The 21,811-nt window shown below is 44.0% G+C and overlaps 1 protein-coding gene across 9 annotated transcripts in view; it reads left to right on the top strand.

Moving 5' to 3' along the window:
- Positions 1-21,811, top strand: part of LOC143268901 (uncharacterized) — a 62,331-nt gene that overhangs the window by 22,006 nt on the left and 18,514 nt on the right. The window lies entirely within an intron of this gene.

Here is a 21,811-nt window from a genome sequence, read left to right as displayed (position 1 = left end):
CTCCCTCCTGGGCCCCCAATACTATCTTTATACCGCTTGGCTCATTATATTTCGATTTTTTCCAAAAGCTGAAAGTGAATTGTTCTGGTTCAGGCTTTTCTTGGCTCATGAAAGGGAAGGGGAGGGCTAGTCCAAGACTTCCATGGAGAAACATCTAGAAATACATTTAACCCGGCAAGTTTAATGTTCTAGAATCTGTGTTCACATGGCACAAACTGTCTGTGTCTCAGTACACATTCTTTTTGGAGGGTTGGCCCATCCTCCAGGTTTACCCTCCTCCCCAAACTCTAGTTGGGGCTTAATATAATTCAATCCAGTTTAATAACCCTGAAAGGAAATGCTATAAAAACATTAATTTTTGGAGCTATCCAAAGGGGAAAATTTTGATATTTTTAAAAAAATAAAATACAGGGTCGGGTGTAGTGGCACACACCTTTAATCCCAGCAGTACCCAGTAGACAGAGGCAGGTGGATCTCTGAGTTTGAGGCCAGCATAGTCTACAGAATGAGCTCCAGGACAGCCAGGGCTACAGAGAAACCCTGTCTTGAAAAACAAACAAAACAAACAAACAACCCCAAACCCAAGTTTCATATAGTGCTTAAACCTGTAAAAGTTGGTGTGCATTGTGTTTCCTTCACACGGATAAGTCTGTGTGTGTGTCACATGGGTGAAGGAGGAGAAAACAGCTGCATTAAAATACATACATTCAGAAGGGCACAATCTAGAGCTATCGAGGTGGCTCAGTGGGCAAACGCACTTACCACAGGAGATTTACAGTCTGAGTTTGGTCCCTGGAGCACTGGGTAGAGGGAGAACATGGAAGTTGTCCTTTAACGGCTACATGAACCCTGGCATGCACACACAAGTGCAACATGCACACTAGTGTAGTTTTTTAAAAACTCTTTGCTCTTTTTACTCTTTGGGGGCCCGCTACCCAGCTCCCAAATAAATCACATGGAGTCTTATTCTTCTTATGCATGCCCGGCCTTAGCTTGGCTTGTTTCCAGCCGGCTTTTCTTAACTCAAATTACGCCCTCTACCTTTTGCCTCTGGACTTTTACCCTTTTCTATTTCTGTATATCTTTTCTTTCCTTCTTCTTATTCTGTGTCTGGCGGGGTGGCTGGGTGGCTGGCCCCTCAAATCCACCTCTCCTCCTTTTCTTGGTCCTCTTTTGCTCCTTTTTCTCCTTCTATGTATTCTCTCTGCCTGCCAACCCTACCTAGTTCTCTCTCCTGCCTTGCTATTGGCCATTCAGCTCTTTATTAGACCAATCAGGTGTTTCAGGCAGGCAAAGTAACACAGCTTCACAGAGTTAAACAAATGAGACACAAAAGAATGCAACACGTCTTTACATCATTAAACAACTATTCCACAGCATAACCAAATGCAACGTATCTTTTTTTCTTTTTCTTTTTTTTTTTTTTTGGTTTTTTGAGACAGGGTTTCTCTGTGTAGTTTTGTGCCTTTCTTGGATCTTGCTCTGTAGACCAGGCTGGCCTCGAACTCACAAAGATCCGCCTGCCTTTGCCTCCCGAGTGCTGGGATTAAAGGCGTGTACCACCACCGCCCAGTCGCAACATATCTTAAATTAATATTCCATAACACACTAGTGCTAATATATGAATAGAAAATAATTTTGTTCCTTAGTATTGCAAATGTGACATGATAGATCTGTGTGCCAAGTTACCAAAGACCCTTAGAGCTGTGAATTCTGTCTTCAAGGGGAAAGACCCAAACTGCCAATCAAACTTACTTAGGGATGTGTGAAAATAATCACCAATTGGTATTACTTGCTTTTTACTTTTTCTATTTACTTGCTCTTTTGACAAGGTCTCACAGAGCTCAAGCTTGCCTTGAACTTGCATGTAGCTGAAGATGACCTTGAACTCCTGATCCTCCTGCCTGTACCTCCCTAGTTCTGGGCTTACAGACATATTCCACCATTTCTGGGTTATCAAGCAGTAGTATAAGGGGTATTGAGAGTTCTGGCTAGGACAGAAAGGGATGTCTCCCTGCATCTCTCTTTAAAGGAATGGACCTAAACAAACCATCCTCAGAGTCAGTTTGTCTATTTGTACAGAGACTGAATTCAACAGATTATTTCTAAAGCCCAAACCTCAAATATCAGTGATGGCATATTAGCTAAGCCCAGGTGGGCCAGAGGGTGAAACTTTTCTTTCTTTTTTTTAAAAAAAGATTTATTTACTTATTTATTTTGTATATAGCATGCATGACCAGGAGAGGGCACCAGATCTCATTACAGATGGTTGTGAGCTACCATGTGGTTGCTGGGAATTGAACTCAGGACCTCTGGAAGAGCAGTCAGTGCTCTTAACCTCTGAGCCATCTCTCCAGCCTCAAAACTTTTCTTTCTAACTGCCACTGGCTTACTTCCTCCCAAAGCCTTCCCCCACCTTGGAGCTTGCATCTATAATGAGAGTAAAGAAAGCAAAAAAAAAAAAAAAAAAGAAAAGAAAAGAAAGAAAAAAGAGGACCTGAGGTATAAGGATACTTACAACTTCATAAAGACTAGGATCCTAGATTTTCTTTGGGTGGATAGGATATTAGAGAAACTATTCCCACAGGTGTAATTTCTAAATTCTGATCTTGCTCACAAGCATCAACAATATATTTACTAAGTAATTAGGATTGGTTTATTTAAAACATTGTTTTTGCATGGAAATGGCTGAGATGGTGGTAATCTAAGCGGATAATTTTAATAAATGGAGGTAAGGTGGAAGGCAGAGTGTTGGGGAATGACCCCTGGCTTATGAGTCAGGAAATCCAAATGCTAGTTAGTTCTAGGGTAGTTCTAGCTGGCCTTGGAGCCCTGACAGTGGCATGTTGTACCAGCTTGCTTTCTGCTGCTGTGACAAAACACTGACCAAAAGCAACTTGAGTGCATGTGTGTGCTATTTCAACTTACAGGTGATAGTCCATTATTGAGGGCAGCCAGGGCAGGCGCTCAAAGAGGAACTTGGAGGTGGGAACCAGAGACCGTAGAGGAACATAAAGGAATGTGGCCTGTCGGTCCATTTCCCCTGCTGCTGGGTCAGCTACCTTTCTTATGTAACTCAGGCCTCCTTGCCGAGATCTCACAGTCCATAGAGGGCTGGGCACTCCTACATCAATTATCAATTGAGAAGATACTTCCTGGTCACGCCCACAAGCCAATCTGAAGGCGGCTAGTCATCAGGCAAAGTCTCCCTCTTGCCAAGTGACTCTAGTTAGGGTCAAGTAGACAAAAACTACCCAGCGCACCTGTTTCCCACCTGTTTCCTCGTCTATACAAAGAAAGCGATTGTCTGTTCATCTTCCTCTAACATCCAAAAGAGAAACTTGGCTGCCTGTGGGATGTTGTGTTTGGTTTTGAATTTGGGTCTCAGGAGCACAAGTAGCTATGCTCATAAAAGGAGTGTCTACCAGTGTAGAGCCCTTATTGGTCCTGATTTTACACCAGGCAAAGATCCACAGCCCTCTCTTGAGATGCTTTTTTCCCCCACAGTCAAAAGAGACACCTTCTCACCCTTCTGAAGGAGCATAGATACGTCAGTAACATCCCGTTAGCAACAATGTTATCGTTACGTTTTTCTTTCCATGTACCTGCTTTCATTTCCTGGCCATGGCTTGATACTATAGGAATATTCTTCAAAATGAACATATATGCCGCTGATGTTGGGTCAGACTGTCCCACCCCATCCCCAAATCCCCATACGAAAGCCTTAGTCTCTTTATCTAGCTTGAAATGTGACCTCATTTGGAGGAAGGATTTTTTAAGGATGTAATGAAATTAGAAGGACGTGACCAGGATACGGCCTAAGCCAATTTGAATGGTGTTCTTATAACAAGGGAAAACGTTGTCACAGATAACTTATGTATGGAGAGCACTATGAGATATCCCCAAGCCAAGGTGGGAGCCGGAACTGATGCTTCCCTCTCAGACCTCAGAGGGAGCCATCCCCAACACCACCTTCATCTTGGGCTTCCAGACTCCACAGCATTCAGGCAATCAACTGTGTAAGCCACCACACTAGTACTTTGCTCTGGCGGCCCTCGTCCTCCAGATGCAACTAGCGTCCTCCAAAACCTGATTTTACAGTACATGTTGTATCCTACTCTGCCCCAGATACGCACCACGCACACATCAAGGCATTTTAGGGCTAGAGGATGGTGGGATCAAAGAGACAAACTCCACGAGTAGGCTGACCATGGGGAATTCTTTAGTAGTCATTCATTCATTTAGTTATTTGGCTTTTCTTTTAAAATGAAAAACTGTTGTGTGTGTGTGTGTGTGTGTGTGTGTGTGTGCACGTGGAGATCAGAGGACAACTTTGGGGAGTTGGGAATTGTTTCTATTACTGTGTAATGTCCAGGGATCAACAATAGGTTCTCAGGGCTGGGTATGGTGATGCGTGCCTTTATTTTCAGCATCCAAGAGGCAGGGGCAGATGATCTCTGTGAGTTCCAGGCCAGTCTAGTCTACATGGGGAGTTCCAGGCCAGCCACAACTACATAGTGAGCTTGTCTCAACACACACACACACACTCACTCACTAAAGTTATCAGGCACCTTTAGCCATGAACCATCTCACTTGTTCTAGTTATTTAATTTTATGTGATCAAAGTACACATGCATTTATGAAATTATATTAAGCCCAAAGTAAGACTGAAATAATTCAAAAGAGCACAACGAAAATCACCATAAATAGAGTAGATGAGGAGAGGACACACACCTGGAATGATTCTGTTCCAGGTGTGCTCTGCATTAGTCCACAAGAGACAGGGCTCCTCAGCTCTGTATCTACAAAGCATGTAACATATGACTCCAGGAACCTATAATACATCTTCTTAAAAACTTTTCTCCAGCTGGGCGGTGGTAGCGCATGCCTTTAATCCCAGCACTCGGGAGGCAGAGGCAGGCAAATCTCTGTGAGTTCAAGGCCTGCCTGGTCTACAAAGTGAGTTCCAGGAAAGGCGCAAAGCTACTCAGAGAAACCCTGTCTCGAAAAAACAAAACAACAACAAAAAAACCTTTTCTCCAAATATGAACCAAGGAAGCAACATGTTATTTCATATCACATAGGTAGGCCATATTTGATTTCCTTTCAAAGTAAAAGGGCCATTGTAGACACAGCTTAGTGGTAGAGCATCTGCTTCAAATGTATGAGGCCTTGTGTTTGATTCCCAGCTCTGAAACAATGAAACAGAAAAGTAGCAGGAGATACTACAAATGAAGATTGCAGACACCAACACAAGCACTTTTTATACACAGTGAGCTGCAATAGTTTCCAAAGATAAAATGCAGACGGCCAAGACCACGGTTCCCAGGTGCAGAATCTGGCAAAGTTCAGAAGGGAGTAACTCCACAAAGCCAGCACAAAGCAAATGCAAATCCCCCAACTGTTAGATTTATTAAAATCAATTTCCAGCATCTTTCTTCTTAAAGAGCACAGAAGAAGAGAGTCTCTCGATACCGACGATGTTTATAACTCAAAGCTTGGACCAAGCAAGACAGACTTCAAACAAAGCAGGAAGTGAGAGGGAGGGAAAGCGGAAGGTTAACGACATAGGCCAGGCAGGTGGATGTGGGCCCAGAGGGGATGGGGTTCCTTCAGGCAGCTTTTCAGGATCTCAGAGAGATCAACTGTTCTCATGGAATTGATGCCCTGGTAAGGAGGAGGTTTAGAGATGTCGGGTGAGGTACAGGCTTCGAGTCAAGTTCTGAAACCTAGATTTCAGCATCTGCGTAACTGTTTTTTTTTTTCCTTCATATATTTACTGCTTGTCTGTGAACTCCCAGCTTGTCTGTACATAATTCACAATTAATCTCATCTGTTTAACTTTCTCACAAGTGTGAAAAGTAGTGCTGGGGCCTGCAGAGATGGCTCAGAGGTTAAGAGCATTAGCTGTTCTTCCAGAGGTCCTGAGTTCAATTCCCAGCACCCACAGGGTGGCTCACAACCATCCACAATGAGATCTGGCATACATGCAGACAGATAAATAAATAAAAAGGAAGCAATGCTGGAAGTTTACAAAATATACTTTTTGGAGGAACAAGAATAAAAATACAGTTATGTCTGCTTCACGTGCAGGTCAATCCCCGCTGTATGCACTTCAAAAAGCCAAGTGTATTATTTTATTTCACAATTCAAACATTTCCTCCCAAATGAAAGGATTCTCCCAATGCATTTCGTGCTGTTCCAATATGTTCTTTGAAGAAAGAATTTCACAACGTTGAAATCCTTTGACATCAATCAAGGTTTCCCTAACTTGAAAGTGGTTGGAGAGGATTCTTCCACAAAGAGAAAGAAACAACTAGCTGTTTACTCACTGTTCACGCAGTTGCTCAACACCCACGGGCCTTCTGTTCTTGGCATTCATGGGGTTCCATGTGGGCTTGGGGTGATTTATGTGTGGGGACTTCACAGAATATCCCTTCCCACTCTCCAGAGATGCTTTAGTACCTTAGTTCTCATCACTGGCTGCTGATAGTGAACTAAGGATGCTAAGAATTTGCTGGCTCCCAGCCTTGCTTCCTTGGCAGGCTGATTACAAGGTATGGTGGGACTCAAAGGTTTCTCACCATTGGGCAAGTTCGAGACATTTTATTTCATGGCTTTAAAATTTTTATGTACTTTTTATCTTTTACTGTTATTCATTTTTGAGATTATAATATAATTGTAACATAATTATAAGAATAATTATAGCATAATTCCTTCCTCTAAACCCCTCCCTATATCCCTCCTTACTCTCTTTCCAATTCAAGACCTCTTTTTTCATTAATCGCATGCATATATGTATTTGTGTATACATATACATTCCTAAACATAACCTGCTCAGTCATAATGTTACTTGTATGTAGTTTTTAGGTCTGACTGTTTGGTATTGGATAACCAATTCCCAGTCCCAGTGGACACATCTACAAAACATTCCCACACAAAAGGCTTAAGGAACGTCTTGGAAGATGGGGTTTAAAGACTGTAAAAGTCAGAAGGTCAAGGGGTTTGCTGTGAGATGGTGTCTCCAAGTAACATTGGAAGCTACATCCATGAAGTCTCACCAACATGACTGCCGCAAACATGAGCTAAACAAGGATGACAGTAATGTGCATTTCAAAGTGGATGTGGAAAAGCCCTCGAGGCCTCAACCCTACACAGAGAACTTTGGGCAACTAAAAAAAGCTGGGAGTGGGAGAAATAGTCTTAGCTTTTATTTTTTGAACCAGGGTCTCATTATATAAACTAGATTGGTCTAGAATTCACTGTGTAGGCCAGCTGGGCTCAAATTCACTGTCCTCCTGGGTTCTGGGATTTGTTAGATATGAACTAGCATTCCTAATTAATTCCTTAATTGCTAATATTGACTAGACATGGGAACTTTAAAAAAAAGTACCAAAGGTTCTGGAGATTAGTTCAATGGTTAAGGGTCCTGCTGCTCAAGCATGAAGACCTAAATTAGAATCCTAGCATCCCATCGAGCAGCTCACAATTGCCTGTAACTCTAACTCCAAAGGATGCCTGGGCATCAGTATACACATGTGCACATACACTTACATATATCTATATATCCTCACACACACATAAAATAAATCTTCAAAAAGCACTACTGAGCAAACACACTATCTTAGTCTAGGGAATGGTCTGGGACATTTGGAGATTTTACTTTCCCATGTGATTTTTAGGTACAGCTAGGCTAAGAGCCACTGGCTCATTTGAAGCAGCAGCCAATTGACTGAGCACATGGAAGGGCAGTTTATGGATTATAAAGGACAGACAAAGGAATACAGGAATATCTCTTTTGAGTCCTGACCACCTGGGTGGAGGTGGGGTAAAGTCTGTTTATTTGAGACAGGGTCTTACTATATAGCCCCGTTTGGCATAGAGCTAGATATGTAGACCAGGCTGACCTGGAACTCATAGAGATCCACCTGCCTCTGTATCATTCTTTTATAGATCAGCAAAGTAAAGCTTGGAGCAGGGAAGTTACTTGCTTGGATGTCCTGTGCTAAGCAGAATCATAGAATTCATTTCTCACGACTCTCTCTGCTCATTTGCTCCTTCCTGCCTCTTTACCTGTCCGGTCTTCCCTTAAGAGTCAACGAATAAAAGAAACCCAGGCCTTGGGTGGTGCATCCTTTTAACATCAGAATCGCTATTAGAAACAATACTAGTGGCAGCTAGCAGTAGGTGCTCTGTGTGTATTATTTTAGTGATCTTCGGCTGGGGAGATGACTCCGTCAGTATAGTGCTTGCCTCAGAGACACTGAGGACCCGAGTTCCATGCCCAAAACCCAATTTAAAAAAATAGCAAAGTAAAACCAAACAATAGCAGCACCCAGACATCCTCCAACATAGCGCCGAGGATCTGGTTTTCTAGGGCTTTTCACGTATGAATTTACCTCTTGTTATTATATCAGTGTTGAGGGCCCAAAGTCAATCAAGCAACAATGTTTGGGTTCTGAGTTCAAAAGGCGGGAAGAACATGGGATTTGATGTGATCTTACAGCACTCCAAAGAGGGAGAAAGATGTAAAAGAACAGTCTCTCCCTCCTCCCAATTTATCACACTGTCCCTGGGTATGGGAATCTGTCATTTTCTGCAAAATGGAGGTTATGTTAAGACAGAGAATATTGACTACTAATGGGTAAGCTTACATGTCATCTTATGTGCAAAGCTTAATTTATCCACAGATATCACAAGCATTTGACTTGTGCGAGATACTTGCATACAATGGTGACAATAGGTCCTCCTACCCTCTTGTAGCATGTTTTCAATACGCATGCAGACCAATGGGTATGAATGGGTATAAGAGCAGATTAGTAAAACAGCAATTATTAAACTGCATTTCGCTTGTGTTTTTAGTCAGGGTCTCATGAGTCAGGCTAGCATCACACTTGCTGAAGGTGACCTTGAACTTCCAGTTCCCCCTACCTTTATCCCTTGTTGGGATTATAGCTGTGCGCCACCATTTCTGGCTTCCCGAGGTTCTAGAGATCAAATCCAGGGCTTCCTGTATGTTAGACACGCCCTCTACTAATGGAATTACGCCCCCAGCCCCAGTTCACGTTAAACTTGACATAAGACGTCCTCAGAGAGAATGGCGAGGATGGGAGACAACACTTACTTTGTAGAGGACAGGGTTTTGAACGACACGTCTTTCTGGGTGTGGAAGGAAGGCATTGCAGTCAAACAGATTTTAAAATTCGGGGGTGGGAGATGTTTGTATAGTGAGATGCTGGGGAGAGTCAAGTATAATGGGGTACAGAGGAAGGAAGAGGAGGTGGGACAGGAGGCCTCGGGCTCTTGAGCAACCACCTTGGACCGTCACCACAATGGCAAGCAGGGTGGATTTTTACCTGAAACCCGGTAAGAAGGCACTGGAGAATTTTAAACAGAGAAGCAGCATGACCTGGGCCTTAATGTACTTCCTGTGGTGCGTGGAGAAAGGAGCAGAGAATATTGAAGACAATAATGAGCATTCTCTACCCAAATGACACATGCTAGAAAAAGCTGAAATTATAAAATCTGCATGTATTTTTTTAAAGCCTTGTTCTTTAAGGACCTACTCCTTCTTCCTCCTATTTTTTTTTAAAGGCACAACAGTTATTCTACATTTAAAATTGGGACTCAATTTATAGACCATCTAGTATTATTAACCTGCTAAACTGAGGTCAGGAACACACTGGCCAGCTCTGGTGTGTTTGTATGTCAAAACAAAAGACGACAGCATCCTTTTAGACTGTTGCCAGTAAATATAAGCCATCCTGCTTCCCTTTTACCAGAGAGAGGAGCTGTTTTGAAAGCGACCTCCATTCACATTTAACCTCATTAGATCCCAGGTAAAAAACAAGACTTTCTGGCTTCCTCATTTTAAACGGGTTGAGTCTAAAGCATGCAGGTAAGGTAGGATGCAGGGCTGATTGGCAGGCAAGCATTGCTTCCCACCACGAGAGAACTCGTGGCAGCCCCTACATACAGAAAGTTAAGACTTCCAACTTTCCCCCTGGGCCAGCCAGAAATGAGTCTTCTACCTTCAGATAGGCTGTTTTTACTACCCAGCTAGACATGGAGACAATAAAGCCCTCAATAATCTGGAGAGTGTCATACCCAGGGGGACTGGATAAATGTAGCATTTTTATAGTCCCCAAAGGTAAACTCTCTTTATCCCATGAGAGGTTCCTTTTCAGATTCTCATTCAAGACAGAGTGTATTTCCATGATCAGGTTATGAACTCCCAAACTAAGGGCCTGTCCCAGCAACTTGGGCAGGCCTTACCGCAGCCACACTCCCGGACAACGTCACAGTCATCGGTTTTAATGAAGGCTGTTAATGTCACCTCCATCAGAATGGTCGCCTTGGGCTGACATGAGAGCCCTGCACAGGTGTTCTTGGCCCACACTGTAATGCAGGTTATTACGCTATCAATGAGGCACAGATGTGCCTTCTGTCTGAACTCAGGGTGGTGTGCTTGCCAAGTGTCTAACTCTATCTGCAGGCCCAGGTCCGTGGGCATCAAAATGCTGTTGTAGCCCAGTGATGCCCAGCACGGCCGTCTGTTTCCCTAGGACAGAAGATTTCAGGGCCTGGGAACATAGCTAGAGTGCTTGCCTAGCACGCAAGAAGCTCTGCACTGGACCCCCAGCACCACACAACCTGGGTGTGATGGCATATGTTTGTTATCTGAGCACTTGGCCAGCACGAACTCCTGGGGGATGGGGGGGGGGTGGGTCCTGGGCTCTAAAGCCAGACTTCCTTAAGGACATGAGATACATCTGGTCATTCTGCTTTTGCTGGGAAAGTAGCGTCCTTGCCTGCATACACACCAGGTTTATTTCGGCATTGCATAGCCACCATGTACCCTAGAAGAGCCAATCAGTCTGTCTCCCGGTACCTTGAGTTTTGCTGTTTGGGGTCTCCTCTTTCCACCCGGTTCTGAAATGTCTGTCGACACTCACTTCCATCACCTCTCCCGAGGGGTCTCGTCCTGACACCACAGAGTTTCCTGATGTTGAATGTCTCCTCAAATTTAGCACACTGCATCTTCTTTCAAACAAAACATGCATTCATTGAGCATTTTATTATCAAACTCGGTCCCCCGGGCTCTATCTGATTTGAAGCTTTATTTTCCTTACAGATAGTACTTGTAGCCGCTGCAGTTGGCCGGGGGGCCTTCTTTGGCACTGCCATATGGTTGTGGATCCCTGGTGCTGAGAATCAGCCTGCCCTCAAGGTGCAGGGAGAGGCCAATGGTGATACTGCATTTTCTCTGTCCCATGGCCTCAACCTGACAGGTTGGAAACGGTGACCCAGGAGGGAGATGGGGTTCTTCTCCCCATGAGGGACTGACTTAGAATTGACCATGACCTTAAGAGTGACCTTGCCTGGCTGTCTGGGAAAATTTGGGTTTTATACAGGAGCCAAAGTGGTAAGAAAGGAGGTCAGTTCCCAGGTACAGTGCAGCTTTTTCATTGACAAGACAGACACTGAGAAGTGTGTGTGTGTGTGTGTGTGTGTGTGTGTGTGTGTGTGTGTGTGTGTGTGAAAGAGAGAGAGAGAGAGAGAGAAAAGAGAGAGAGAGAGAGAGAGAGAAAAGAGAGAGAAAGAGAAAGAGACAGACAGACAGACAGAGATCTCTGAGAGGTGGGATCTGAGTGAATCAAGCTTGCAGTAAAACTAACAGAGAGAGTCAGAACACAGTCTTGCGCTTGTTGTCTACCTCTCCTCCGTTAAGCAAGGATGAAAAAAAGATCTTGGCTTTGAATGGATGTTTTCTTCCCTGTCCTCCTCCTCTGCACCCCACTGTGCATGTCTTCAGTCCCCCCACTTTCTCTTATTCCCATTCCTTTCTGCCCCTCGTTTGACTGATGGTTTCAGTGGCAGCGTGAAGGGGTGGCGCTAACCCCGCTGTCTGCCTCCAGCCTCCCCCCAGAGGGATGTGCTTGCTGTTGGGTAGCACTGGCTGTCATTCCTGAAGCCTGCCTGTGAGCCCTGAAGATTTGGGCCAGCAGCTCTGGGCCCTGGTGGCACAGTGGCGGTTCTACATGGCTGGACTCTCTCTGAAGTAAATCTCTTGACAAGCAATTTGCTTCCACCACCTGTACCTAGAAATCCTTTGCTCCATCTGTGAAACGCAGCCAGTTCCCTCCGCTCCCGGGATCTAGCCAACCCAAAGCCTGGATTTTCCTTCACGCTGGCAGCTGCAGGTGCTGCAATCGGCCTCCTGGCCTGGCCTGACACGGCCTTCCATCACTACCATGGGAGCCTGGGGGTGGCTCCACCACCATGCAGCCTCCACTGAGCAAGCATGGCCCTGTTTGAATTTCTATGTGGTGTCTAACATAGTCTGATCGTCTGCGCAAGTGTGAGGAACAGAAGCATGAAAACACGTTGAAGACCCACAAGCACTCATGGAAAATAGATGCCACACAGATATGCCTGTGACTCAGGAAGGTGTGTGTGTGTGTGTGTGTGTGTGTGTGTGTGTGTGTGTGTGTGTTAGGGACAGAAGTTCTGGTGAAAATCTGCTTAAGGTGAAATACAGTTGAAGTAGGGTTGTGGTTTTTTTTTTGTTGTTGTTTCTATTTTTTTTTTTTGGTTTTTGGAGACAGGGTTTCTCTGTAGCCGAGGATGACCTTGGACTTCAGATCCTCCTGACTCTACTTCCCAAGCACCAAGAGGACAGGTGTATGACGTCATTCCTGGTTTGAGTTGACCTTTTAAGTGAGGCAGTTAGGATAGAGTATCTTTTTTTTCTGATTATCCTAATGACAGAAAATTTGGGCAATATAGTAGCATTTACAAACTGCTTTTAGAAGCTTTGGGAAATACTATAAGGACTCAAAACAAGCACATAAGAAACCATTATACTTACTATCAAGTACATAAATGTTATCATGAGATTGCTTTTGAGGGGCAAGTATAAGAACAGTTGTAACCATATACGTGATATTTAAAATACTTTCTATTTCAAAGAGTGACTCTTTCTTTAGAACAATTAAGCTTTGAGTCTCATGCAAGTTGAAGAGAGCATTGTGATGAATCTATACTCCCCGACTTTTGTTCTTTTACTGTTTTCTGATCATCTATATTCCATGCATATTATAATTCAGCTTGGACTCAACAAAAATGTTAGGTTTTAAATGTACTGCTTTGCCCCTGAAATAAGAACAACAAGGAAATAATTTAAAGAGTTAAGCTCAGTTGGGTGTGGCGGTTCCTACTTATAAACCTAGCACTTGGGAAGTTGAGGCAGGAGGATTGTTACTATGAGGCAGGAACTACATAGTAGGTTCCAAGCTAACCCAAGGCACACACTAACACCCTTGCTCAAAAACAAAAACAAAAATGTCAAGCTGGATGATGCTTCGAGATGATGTAAGAATGTTGACAAATGTCTCCGTTTGGGCCTGACTCCTTGTTTGCACACTGTTGGTGGGGTTCAAGGTCCTTTCCACGACAGCGGAGCCAGACCCTAGCCTTATGTTTCCAGGCACTTCTTCAGCTTTGACTTTATAATTCATCTCCACGACAAGTAAGATACCTTAAGTTAGGTGTGTACTGGATTAAGGTGGTACAACGATTCCAAAGGCAGCCCTGGCTCCCCCATCACGGAGCACACAGCAGCAGCAACAACACAAGCAGCAGTTGTAGAAATAGGGTCAGGGTGGGCCCAAGACCCGCTTTTGAGGTCTTGAGTAGGCAGCTAGCCTATGCATGTGTTTGGCTAGGCTGATAAGGGTGGGGGGCTTTTTGCCCTTGCTTTGAAATAACAAGAAAGAGCAAAAGCTGGACTTCTGTTGTCTGTTTCTCTGAGGTTCACGGGAGTTTAAGGGCAGTTTGTACCATGGGTATGGGCAAGCCTATCCCTTTGGAGGATTTTGGCTTAGTCAGATCTATGTAAAGTTTCCTAATGGGAGGTCCTAGCTTGATTGCATGATTCCAAGCTCTTCTCCAACAGGAGTTGCCTCTGTATTGGCATGAACATCCCCTTAACCTCTAACTCCACACCTCCACAGATAATGGTCTTGGGGGCACTGTCTACTCATAACATATACATGACCAAGTTAGCACAGATGAATAGAGAGGAAAAATCTCAGGTGGTTTGCTTGTGGCCATGACAACCATGAAATGAGCAAACATTTAATATAAGGGTGAGGTCACCGGGACAGCTGCTAATCTCCTACAACAACTTCCAGGATGTGCGATACAAGCCTTCTTGTGACACCTGGTGCTGAGCTTGTTGTTCAAAAATGCCAGAATTATGGCCTTTACGATAAGTGTTTAACTCACATTGAGTTATGCCTTGAGCAGAACTCTGGGAAGTATTAGTTAAAGCTTTCTGGGTTTGGTTGACTACAAAGTTAGGGGCCAAATGGAAGAAGCCCGTCCATTCTTTGTGTGTGCCCATTTTTGCAGTCCCTTCTCAATGCAAGAGACTATTTGGTCAGTAGTTTGGATGACTGAGTAAGATGACCTCAGGATGCTTCAGCCTGATTTGAAGACATTGTGTGATGCTGAACTCAAGAAGGGATTTGCTAAACTGTGAAGCCAAGGAAAGACAGAGAGGGCCCGAAGGCTGGAGAACAATCTCAAGCCATACTATCGCCTCTCCTTCCATTTTCTCCTGGCAAGGTCACACAGAGAAATGACCACTATGACCTCTATGGCGTTGGGAATATCATTTCACGTCTGTGAGTCTCAATTCCACATCTGTATAATGGGAGCATTAGAAACATCGACTCAAGAGCTAGGTAGAAATGAAAGGAGATAACTGAATACAAATTACATAGTGTGAAGCTTAGTCCAGAGCAGGTCGGTAGACACTCAGCTACTATTATTCATACCCCATCAACTTAGGGAACTCATTGCTTCAGTTAGGATTCTTCAGTTTGGCAATTCTGAAAATGGCTCACTGCAGTACAAAGATTACGAGCATTCTAACACTGAAAGCAGAGAACCAATCACTCATTTCTTTAACAAAAATCTTCTATGTGCTCGGCAGTGGGTAGGACTGGGAAGGCAGATACAGTACAGCCCCTCTCTTCCAGCATCTTCAAGTCCAGGGGGACAGATGAATGAATAAAATGCCAAGGTGACATGACATCTGGGCTCTAAGAGATGGCATGGCAGACCTGGGCCCTGAACACCCAGAACTTCTAAGAGAAGAAGGCAGTGAGACTACGTGCCTGCTCAAGTCTGATATTATGATTCTAAAGGATTGGGAGAGGATGGTTGTCGGCAACATCGGCAACATGAGGGATTAGTTCAGACCCTGCTGACTTCCAGCCTGGAGAACTCTTGTCCCTAGGCTAGGTTGTCTCAGCTAAGTGGGAATAAGAGCTTAAGAGATTCTGGGAAAACTTTGTGAGGATCAGGTTCAAGCCAGGGTTGCAGGCTCAGAAGCCTGAAGCAAGTGTGGCAGCATTCATGGAGGATGTTTAGGATGAGAACTAGGTTCTTTCTTCCTCATAGATCCATAAAGCTCTGGTCCTGGCTCTGGACTCCATTCTTAGGAGTGGAATAGTGCTGCCTCTTAAAGACCTTATGGATGATGTTGATTCTCTTAGATTCTGTTGGTGGGAGGGATGTAACAGTTTTATTGAGACATAATTCACAGAGTGTATAATTCCTTCATTGAAAAATTCAGTGGTTGGGCTGGGAGATGGCTACAGAGAGTGGAAAGAGTGCTTGCTGGACAAGCATTTGGATTAACGTTTGGAGTCTTCGCACCCACCTCCATGCTGGGTGAGAGTGGCAATACACTGGGAACCCCAGTGCACACAGGGCAGAGACAGGGATCTCCAGGGCAGAGACAGGGATGTCCAGGGCAGGGACATGGATCTCCAGGGCAGAGACAGGGATGTCCAGGGCAGAGACAGGGATGTCCAGGGCAGGGACAGGGATCTCCAGGGCAGCGACAGGGATCTCCAGGGCAGAGACAGGGATCTCCAGGCCAGAGACAGGAATCTCCGGGCAAGCTGGCTAGCCAGAAGAGGGGAATCAGGGAGTCTCAGGTTTAGCAAGAGACCTTTCCTCAATAAACAAAATGACTCAAATGGAGGAAGATCTCTGATGTCAACCTCAGGCCTCTACATGCCTGCGGGCACACAGACAAACATGCCCACCACACACACAAAATAAATACAAACAACTCAGCGGTTCTTAGCATAGTCACCGAATTGTGTGCCATAATCAAAGTCAGTTTCAGAATATATTCATCACAACAGAAGGCCCAAGCCCCTGAGTTTCTGTCCCTTGTCCTCCATGCTTCCAAACTGGCAACTCTAACTCTGCTTTCATAGCTACACATTTGCTTACTCTGAAACATATCATATAGGTAGATGGTGCAGACGGAATCATGCCCTTTCCCACGTGTAGTTTGTAACCCTGAACTTGAATAGGACTGTGCTTGAAAATTAGCATTTAAAGAAGTAGTTAAAATTAAGTGAGGTTGTGGGGCTGAGGATGCAGCTCAGCTGGTTGAGTGTTTGCCTAGCATGCGTGAAGTTCTGGATTTGCTTCTGATCACCACATAAAAGCCGGGCATGCAGCACACTTCTGTAGCTCCAGCACTTGGGAGGTGAGGAATGAAGACCCAGAATTCAAAATCGTCAAGGGCTATACAGTTAGTTTGGGGTAAACTGGGCATATGTGAAACCCTATCTCAAAAAAAAAAAAATAGGGGAGACGTTCTACAAATTCAGGAATGAGACACTAGTTCAACTGGACTAGTGTCCTCATCAAAACGATAGCTACCAGGAGTTTGTGCAATCAGAGCAAAGGCCATCTTAGGACAAAGAGCAAAAATAGTCATGTACAAGCCAAGGAGAAAGGTATTAGGAGATCAAACCTGCCAGACCAACACCTTCAACTTGGACTTCTAGACTCCAGACTGTGACTAGATTGATGCCCCTGAAGCTGTTTTTGTAGTAGTCTGTGGTAGACCAAATGCTTCTACCCCCTCCAAAATTCATGCGTTGAAGTCCTAACTACCACGGTGGCTGTATTTGAAGATGGGATCTTGATTTGTTGTTGTTATTTGTTTTTCAAGACAGGCTTTCTCTGTGTTGTCCTGGATGTCCTGGAACTCACTCTGTAGATCAGGCTGGCCTCCAACTCAGAGACCCATCTGCCTCTGCCTCCTGAGTGATGGGATTAAAGGTGTCCATCACCACTGTCCAGCTTGAGGATGATATCTTTAATAAAGCAATGAAATTTAAAGGAGAGCTGATAGGGTCATCATCCTTACATGAAGACTGATCAGAGAGCATGTGGACTCCCTGTAAGGTCACAGAGGAAAAGGTCTAAGAAGACACAGTAAGAATATAGCCACCTAGAAGAAGTTTCTAGCATTTTCTAGTCTCCAGAACTGTGAGAAGACACCTATGGTTTAAATCACCCAAACTGTCATTTCTGTTATGGTTCTAGCAGACCAAATATGGATTGAGACTATGGAACTATGGAGTCTGGCTTCTTTCATTTGGCATGCTGTTTGCAAGGTTTAATGCATGATGTAATACTTAACCAGTTTTTAATCCCTTTTTATTGACAAACAATATTCCATGACACAGATACGTGCTGTCTTGTTTATCTGTGTTTCAGGAAGATGGTCATTTCAGTCATTGCTTGTGGTGGTAATCTAATTGTATTGAAATATTATTTTGATTTGTACTGAAATATTAATTTGATTGTATGTTAATAAATAAAGTTGTCTGGGGGTCAGAGCTATTAGAGCCATAGCAAGAGTGTGGCGGTGGTGGCACACGCCTTTAATCCCATAGATATCTGTGTATTCAGGGTCAGAGCTATTAGAGCCATAGCAAGAGTGTGGCGGTGGCAGCACACGCCTTTAATCCCATAAGATCTCTGTGCGTTCAGGGATACAGCCAGCATTGGAGACATATGCCTTTAAGACCTAGGGGGCTGTACATTCAGACAGTGACGAGGCAGTCATGTGTTTGGGTTTACAACCAATGAGAAGGCAGAACAACATACTTTAAAAATACGAACCGACAGGAGGTAGGTCTCTTTTCGCGAAGCTGGGACAGCAGGAGGAAGGGTGAGATTTTAGCTCTGAGCTCTGACCTCTTGGCTTTCTCTTTTACATTGTTTCTGTGTTTCTTATTTAATAAGACGGTTGGTTACATCTACAATTGCTACTGATGGCTATTTGGATTAGTCATGCTACAAATATTCATGTACAAGGTTTTGTGTGGATACATGCTTCTTTTTGTCTTGGGTTTGTGTTTAGGAATGGGATGTTATTCAAAATGACACCCCTATATTTTAGTGTTGGGAACTCTATGGGAACCTGTGGGTACCTTTGAGGAAGTTCCAGAGTCTGAAATGGCTGCTTTATTGTGTGTTCTCACTGGCAAAATGTGAGAACAATTTCCCTCCATCATTTCCAACAGAGTCTGTCTGTTGCTTTGGTCCTGTGAGGGAGTATGAACTGCATCTCATTGTGGTTTGGATCTGAATGTCCCCAGGAGAATTTAGTGACTATTTGTATGTCTTCATTGGAGAGACCTCTATTCAGACCTTTATCAATTTGGGTATTCTTTTATCACTGAATTTCTCTCATTCTTTGTTTTTTTGGTTCAGGTTCCTTAGCAGACATATCACTTTGCATGTGATTTATCCCATTCTGTGATCACAGTGTTACTTTCCCTGATGGTGTCCTTTGAAATGCAAAAGTTTTCACTATTACGCAATTCAGCAAATTAAATTTTGTTACTGAGCATGGCGCTGCATGCCTGTAATCCCAGCACTTGGGAGGCTGGTGTAGGAGGTTCATGAACTTTTGAGCACAGCCACTTACATAGTGAGATATTGTCTGTAGAAAACAAGCAAAAATAGTATTTTTTTGTTGCTTCATTTGTGATTTCATCTTTTAAAAAATCATTTCAAATCTAGGGAAACATTTATTCATATCCTCCCCAGTAGTTTTTTAAAAAACTTTTTACATCTAGATCTACGATGAATTTTGTAAGTCAAAGGAGGTGGGTGTCCATTCTTTAGCCCATGGATGTACAGTTACCCTGCTATATTTGTTAAAAAGGTTGCTTACTTCCCAAGGGTGTCATCTCAGCACTCTTTATGATCATGAGAATCGGATCCAGGACCTCATGCATACAAGGCAAGCTTCCTACCATTGAGTTACCTGCCCAACCCTGCCGGGGTACACTTGATGAAAATCAACTGATCATAAATATAAGAATTCAATTTTGCACTCTCAGTTCTACCTCATGGACCTGTACATTTGTCTTGATAACTGTAGCTGTGCAGTGTGGTGGCACTGTGTTCCCCAAAATATTGTGTACCTTAATAAACTTATCTGGGGTCAGAGAACAGAAAAGCCACTAGTTAGGCAGTGATAGCACACGCCTTTAATCCTAGCATTCCAGAGGCAGAAATCCATCTGGGATCTCTGTGAGTTCAAGGCCACATTGGAAACAGCCAGGCATGGTGACTCACGCCTTTAATCCCGGCAAGCCAGCCTTTAATCCTAGGGAGTGGTGGTAGAAAGCAGAAAGGTATATAAGGTGTGAGGACCAGAAACAAGAAGCATTTGGCTGGTTAAGCATTTGGCTGGTTAAGCTTCAGGCTTTCGAGCAGCAGTTCAGCTGAGAGCCATTCCGGATGAGGACTAGGAGGCCTCCAGTCTGAGGAGACAAGACCAGCTGAGGATCCTTCGAGGTGAGAAAGCTGTGGCTTGTTCTGTCTCTCTGACCTTCCAGTATTCACCCCAATAACTCGCCTCGGGTTTGATTTTATTAATAAGAACTTTTAAGATTCCTGCTACAGTGCAGTAATCTTTGAAACTGGGATATGTGAGTCCTCTCTAGCTTTAGTCCCCACCCCCACCCCCCCTTTTTTTTTTTTAAAGACACGGTCTCATTTATGCAATTCAGCCTTGAACTCACTATGTAGGCAAGCATAACCTTGAACTTGTGATTTTGCTGTCTCTACTCTCCCTGGGTGTTCTGATAATAGGTGTGAGCTACCGTGCCTAGTTTATGTGGTGCCAGGGATCACACCCAGTTCTCACTGTGTTCATGCTAAGCAAGCAAGCCATCTCCTGAGCCAGGTCTGCTCTCTCTCTTTCTCTCCCCATGATGTGTGTGTGTGTGTGTGTGTGTGTGTGTGTAGTACGCATGTGTCTATATATGGGGAACAGGCACTGCCCATGTATGGAGGACAAAGAGTAACTTCCTGTTACTGCTTGGTTTCTGCCTTGTTCACGGAGGTCTCTTACGGCTTCCCACTGTGTATACTGGGGCACTGGCTCCAGAACATCTAGGGATTTTTCTCTCTCTGCCTCTCATCCAGCGGTTGGAGAGCCAGGATGACACACACGCGCTACTAGGTCTGGACTTATGTGGCTTCTGAGATCTCAACTCTGGTTCTCAGCCTTGCAAGGCAAGTCCTTCAGCCACTGAGGCATCTCCCCTGCCCCAGCTTGGTTCTTCTTTATGGATAGTCTTGGCTATTCTGGGTTCTTGATGCTCTCTAGACTTTCTCTGTTGCCTGCCACCAGGATTCTGTCTGCAGCCTGGAGCATCAGGTTGGATGCATATGATCCAGTACACCCACATTAGCTGCTCCCTACGTCACTATTAGTAGTCCTGAGCACCCATTTCTAGTCCCTAGAGCTGGGTCTCATGAGCTCAAGTTCCTAATGACTTCCTTGTGGAGGAAGAGATAGAATTCCAAGCCCAAAGCCTGCTGAGCCGGTATTCCAAATAGGATTGGCACATTAAATCTGATAATTCTCTTTGATTCCCAAAACCTAATCAGCTTTGATGGACAGCTTACCACCAAACCCTGTTGCAGTTACCGTTTTAAATTAATCATAGTCTAAAATAAAATGACAAACAGAAAAACAACACTATACTCAGAATTCATTTGTCATAACTCATAAAATAATTATCAATCATTTAGTACATCACTCAGCGAGACACTTTTTTTTCTCTGTAGAAAGACATTTTTGGATTATTTTTGGGGCTTTGAGAATTCCATTAGTATTTTTTTTGGGGGGTGTCTAGTTCCCTTATGACTAGAGAGGCCAGAAATATTTGTGAGGGTCACAATTAAGCAAATTTATCTGTGCCCAGAAAGAACAATGTATTTACCTGGGTGTATTTTGAAACCAGCTCAGATGTAACAGGCAGCTTTTCTCTGTGGGTTTCCAGACGCCCTTTCTCATCATTCTAAGGGTGCTTAAGACTTGCTGCAGATGTTTGAGTTTTAATCAGCTTGGCTTCCTTCCCACCCTAATGGAACGTGCCACTTCATCTATGGAAACCTGGGTTCTGGTAATCATCCGCCCAGATTTTCTTCAGGTTGACCAGCAAGGGGCACTAAAACAGCGTCTCTCCACCAGCCCTCTAGGCAATCGCAGACCAGGTTTCTGCAGGCGAGTAATTGGGCTAGAACCTGGAAACAGTGCACTCCCCCCGTCAGATCAAAAGACCTGGCTGTAGTTTCTCTGATATTTTTCAAGGGTATTGATATTTTTAAGAGGAGAAAAAAATTCTGATTGGCAGCAAAACAATTCCAAATACAGAACCACTCTTTGCTTGCAAGCCATAATTCTCCTGTCTAGTCAATACTATTAGGAAACCCTGCAGGATCCTGTCATTACTTTTCTGTGAATGACTACATTTTCTTTCCATCCCTGAAACATAATGGGCAAGCCACATAACGAGTCCTTAAAAGGATGAACTACTTGATGTTATGGCGACACACAATTATTACAGAGCCCTACTGGTTGGTCTCTTTATTTTTTTTCTTCTTCTTTCCTTTAAAT

The sequence above is a fragment of the Peromyscus maniculatus genome, chromosome 16 (genome assembly GCF_049852395.1).
Source record: "Peromyscus maniculatus bairdii isolate BWxNUB_F1_BW_parent chromosome 16, HU_Pman_BW_mat_3.1, whole genome shotgun sequence".
In the NCBI taxonomy this organism is placed as follows: Eukaryota; Metazoa; Chordata; class Mammalia; order Rodentia; family Cricetidae; genus Peromyscus; species Peromyscus maniculatus.
Note: the sequence above shows the minus strand (reverse complement) of the source record. Positions and strands in the feature narration are given on the sequence as shown.